The sequence below is a fragment of the Tribolium castaneum genome, unplaced genomic scaffold (assembly GCF_031307605.1).
Source record: "Tribolium castaneum strain GA2 unplaced genomic scaffold, icTriCast1.1 ptg000081l, whole genome shotgun sequence".
Taxonomy (NCBI): domain Eukaryota; kingdom Metazoa; phylum Arthropoda; class Insecta; order Coleoptera; family Tenebrionidae; genus Tribolium; species Tribolium castaneum.
Window position 1 is genome coordinate 37501 of NW_026986678.1, and position 5000 is coordinate 42500.

A 5000-nucleotide genomic window follows, 5' to 3' on the forward strand; every position below is an offset into this window, starting at 1 on the left:
TGTTATTGGTTGTTTCGAGCTTTTTATTGTTATAAAACGTTTTTGTAGTCTTGTACATAAAGTACAGACGAATAGACAGCCCCTTTTATTTATTAATAAACTCCAACCATTTACAAATTAAATTACAACTACAACATCTCTTTTACACATTAATTATACACCATCTTTATTTTCTTTTTTCCGAAGCGAATACGATGAAGAAAATACGCAAAGACTGGCTTACAAAACCGTAAGCCTAAGCGTTTATTTTTCAAACATCACTCACCATCGGTAAAGTAAAATGATGGTATGTATAAATGTGTATTTGTATGTACAGTAGCGTAATAATTTTGTTGTTGGTTGTTTCGAGTTTATTTATTATTATGGTTTGTATGTATAAAGTTTTAGTCTTGTACATAAAGTACAGACGAATAGACAGCCCCTTTTATTTATTAATAAACTCCAACCATTTACAAATTAAATTACAACTACAACATCTCTTTTACACATTAATTATACACCATCTTTATTTTCTTTTTTCCGAAGCGAATACGATGAAGAAAATACGCAAAGACTGGCTTACAAAACCGTAAGCCTAAGCGTTTATTTTTCAAACATCACTCACCATCGGTTAAGTAAAATGATGGTATGTATAAATGTGTATTTGTATGTACAGTAGCGTATTAATTTTGTTGTTGGTTGTTTCGAGTTTATTTATTATTATGGTTTGTATGTATAAAGTTTTAGTCGTGTACATAAAGTACGATCGTATTGGCAGACACCATTATTATTCATTCATTCATTCTTGTTTGTTATTATAAATAACTCCAACCATATACAAATACTACAACAACAACAACAACATCTCTTGCACATTAATTATACACCACCACTGTGTATTAGTACTTTTTTTCGAAGCGAATACGATGATGGAAATACGCTAAGACCGGCACTGCGAAAGCAATAATAAAACGTTAGCACATAACCATCTTTCGACAATATTGATTCGTGTTAATGTTCGAAAAAATTCTTTGAAAACGTCGTTTACGGCACGTTTACAATCGATTTATAAAATAAATCGAAAAACGTAACAACAGATCCGCTTAATGCAAGACGACCCGTTGTTGCTTTTCCGTTCGACGCATAATAAAGAATTTTGTATGAGAATTGATCATCATACGAATAGTGTATGTATGTGTGTTTTTTGTTGATCAGCACAGACAAAATGTGTGTGTATGTGTGACAACTAAACAACAACATTTACACGTTAATGATCCTTCCGCAGGTTCACCTACGGAAACCTTGTTACGACTTTTACTTCCTCTAAATGATCAAGTTTGGTCATCTTCCCAGCAACATCGGCAACGTCGAAACGCCACCGCGCACCGGTCCGAAGACCTCACTAAATCATTCAATCGGTAGTAGCGACGGGCGGTGTGTACAAAGGGCAGGGACGTAATCAACGCGAGCTTATGACTCGCGCTTACTGGGAATTCCTCGTTCATGGGGAACAATTGCAAGCCCCAATCCCTAGCACGAAGGAGGTTCAGCGGGTTACCCGGACCGCTCGGTCAGGGAGGACACGCTGATTCCTTCAGTGTAGCGCGCGTGCGGCCCAGAACATCTAAGGGCATCACAGACCTGTTATTGCTCAATCTCGTGCGGCTAGAAGCCGCCTGTCCCTCTAAGAAGAATTGTTTGTACGCCGACAGTAAAAACCGCACATAGAGACCGGGCGAACCCGGCTCCAGCCGGCATTTGGGATGTCGAAATACGCCTATTTAGCAGGCTAGAGTCTCGTTCGTTATCGGAATTAACCAGACAAATCGCTCCACCAACTAAGAACGGCCATGCACCACCACCCACCGAATCAAGAAAGAGCTCTCAATCTGTCAATCCTTCCGGTGTCCGGGCCTGGTGAGGTTTCCCGTGTTGAGTCAAATTAAGCCGCAGGCTCCACTCCTGGTGGTGCCCTTCCGTCAATTCCTTTAAGTTTCAGCTTTGCAACCATACTTCCCCCGGAACCCAAAAGCTTTGGTTTCCCGGAAGCTGCCCGCCGAGTCATCGGAGGAACGTCGGCGGATCGCTAGCTGGCATCGTTTATGGTTAGAACTAGGGCGGTATCTGATCGCCTTCGAACCTCTAACTTTCGTTCTTGATCAATGAAAGCGTTTTTGGCAAATGCTTTCGCTTCTGTCCGTCTTGCGACGATCCAAGAATTTCACCTCTAACGTCGCAATACGAATGCCCCCATCCGTTCCTATTAATCATTACCTCGGGGTTCCGAAAACCAACAAAATAGAACCGAGGTCCTATTCCATTATTCCATGCACACAGTATTCAGGCGAAGTTTTAGCCTGCTTTAAGCACTCTAATTTGTTCAAAGTAAACGTGCCGGCCCACCTCGACACTCAATGAAGAGCACCGCGGCGGGATTGAGTTGGGCCGCCCTCTCGAGCTAAGCCCACCGGCAGGACGTCCCGCGAAACGCCAGTTAACACCGCGAACGATGAACCGGCGGCGCGGGACACAAATTCGACTACGAGCTTTTTAACCGCAACAACTTTAATATACGCTATTGGAGCTGGAATTACCGCGGCTGCTGGCACCAGACTTGCCCTCCAATTGATCCTCGTTAAAGGGTTTAGAGTGTACTCATTCCGATTACGGGGCCTCGGATGAGTCCCGTATCGTTATTTTTCGTCACTACCTCCCCGTGCCGGGAGTGGGTAATTTGCGCGCCTGCTGCCTTCCTTGGATGTGGTAGCCGTTTCTCAGGCTCCCTCTCCGGAATCGAACCCTGATTCCCCGTTACCCGTTACAACCATGGTAGGCGCAGAACCTACCATCGACAGTTGATAAGGCAGACATTTGAAAGATGCGTCGCCGGTGCGAGACCGTGCGATCAGCGTAAAGTTATTCAGATTCACCAAGTTGTACGATGACGGCGAAACCGCCACCGATTGGTTTTGATCTAATAAAAGCGCTCCTTCCGTCTCCGGTCGGAGCTCTGTTTGCATGTATTAGCTCTAGAATTACCACAGTTATCCAAGTAAATGTGGGTACGATCTAAGGAACCATAACTGATTTAATGAGCCTTTCGCGGTTTCACCTTAATTTGGCTTGTACTGAGACATGCATGGCTTAATCTTTGAGACAAGCATATGACTACTGGCAGGATCAACCAGGGAACTGTGTTTTTGTGTTTTTTGAGACAGACGAGAGAATAAAATACTCATCATCATCGTTTATAAAGATGAAGAATATGCGCGTTTGTGCGAAACAATCTAACATATAAGAAAGTAACGCCACGCTGTTTCTTCTTTTCTTCGTACGATATAGAGATAAATGTATCGTCATCATCGTCGTCGTAGTCGTTAAACACCACAACACATATATCGGTCAATAAAGGCATAATAATAATATTTATAATATTATTTTTTACCTTTGCCGATTTAAAAGTTCAAACATTCTCTTCACTCTTCGCAAGATTGAATGCGACGTGAATTTATGAAATTCTTTCGAATCCATAAACGTTACGAATATTATATAAATATTCTCGCTTGGATATTAGAGAGTTGACGCATTTATTATTTTTGTTTGTTTAAATCACAAACATTTGTTAGTTCAACAAAGTTTGATTGCATAAGGACCGCCAACGTAAGAGAATACGTTTTGCCGCATCCGCAATCTCGCTGTGGGGAACTGGGCGAGCCACAAAATCACAAAATAAAGCAATCTCGCAAGCAAAGCCCTATTCGAATTCGATAGCGGAAATGTGCGATAAACGTCGATAAATTGGAAGCAAATGCAGAACGTATACATAATCGGTCGTTTTGTCGTCGTCATTTATGATAAACTTCGACTAAACCGTTACACCGTTCATATCGCCTCACTCAACGCATCGACACACACCACTACCATATGTATACCAGCGCGACACCGATCGAGGCAGCCGCTCGGTATTGGATGTGCGCACCGCTCCACTGACATAGCTCCACAGGCGACGTCTACCGAAGCGCACAGCTCTATAACTATAAGGCATACACACAAAAGGGAGAAAATATTTTAAATATTGATAATATTAAAAAGTCATATTTTATATTTAAACCATTATAAAATTTAATTATAAAAACGTTTGTTTTAAAAAAAATAATTAATTAATAAAAACAAAATTATTTTAAGCGCCGTACTTCGTAAACGTCGTACTTCGTTCGTCGTATGTGCAAAGTCAAATGAATGCTGTAGTTAGTCGCAGTTGGAACGTCTGAATGTCGTACAACGTAACAATAATTTTGAGTGCCCTAATGTGTAGACGTCGTACTTCGCGAACGTCGCACTTCGTAAACGACGTACTTCGTGAACGTCGCACTTCGTAAACGACGTACTTCGTGAACGTCGCACTTCGTAAACGACGTACTTCGTAAACGTCGCACTTCGTAAACGACGTACTTCGTGAACGTCGTACTTCGTAAAGGTTATGCAATATTAATACACATTTGCTGTATTGCAAGTTGCATTTTAATAAATATTATGCATTTTTATGTTTTAATTTAATATCTAGGCCAAAATACTATGTTTATTTAATTGTTAAATGTGTACGTTTATTTATAGATACGTAATTTACATAAAAATTTGTTTTTTTTTTTATTATATGCAAACTACAAATAAAACATTTAATATTTTTAAACGTCGTACTTCGTGTAAGTTATGCAATATTGATACAAATTTAGTGTATTGCGGGTCGCAATAATATTAATTTATATTTGAACGTAGTACTTCGTGAAGGTTATGCAACATCAGTACACATTAAGTGTATTGCAGGTTGCATTATTATTAATTTATGTTTTCTCACTTTTTACCTTCATATAAAAAAAAATTTAATATTTTTGGACGTCGTACTTCGTAACAGTTATGCAATATTGATGCACATCTGTTGTGCTGCGGGTTGCATTTTATAAATTTAATGTATTCTTATGATTTACTTTAATGTCTAGGCAAAAAAACACTTTTGATTAGTT

At 40.0% G+C, this 5000-nt stretch overlaps 1 non-coding gene across 1 annotated transcript; it reads right to left on the bottom strand.

Annotated features, from left to right (window-relative positions):
- Window positions 1-1247: 1247 nt before the first annotated feature.
- LOC135267710 (small subunit ribosomal RNA) lies at window positions 1248-3170 on the bottom strand. The gene has a single exon (XR_010336096.1). It is a non-coding gene; the product is annotated as a small subunit ribosomal RNA (ribosomal RNA).
- Between the last annotated feature and the right edge of the window lie 1830 nt (window positions 3171-5000).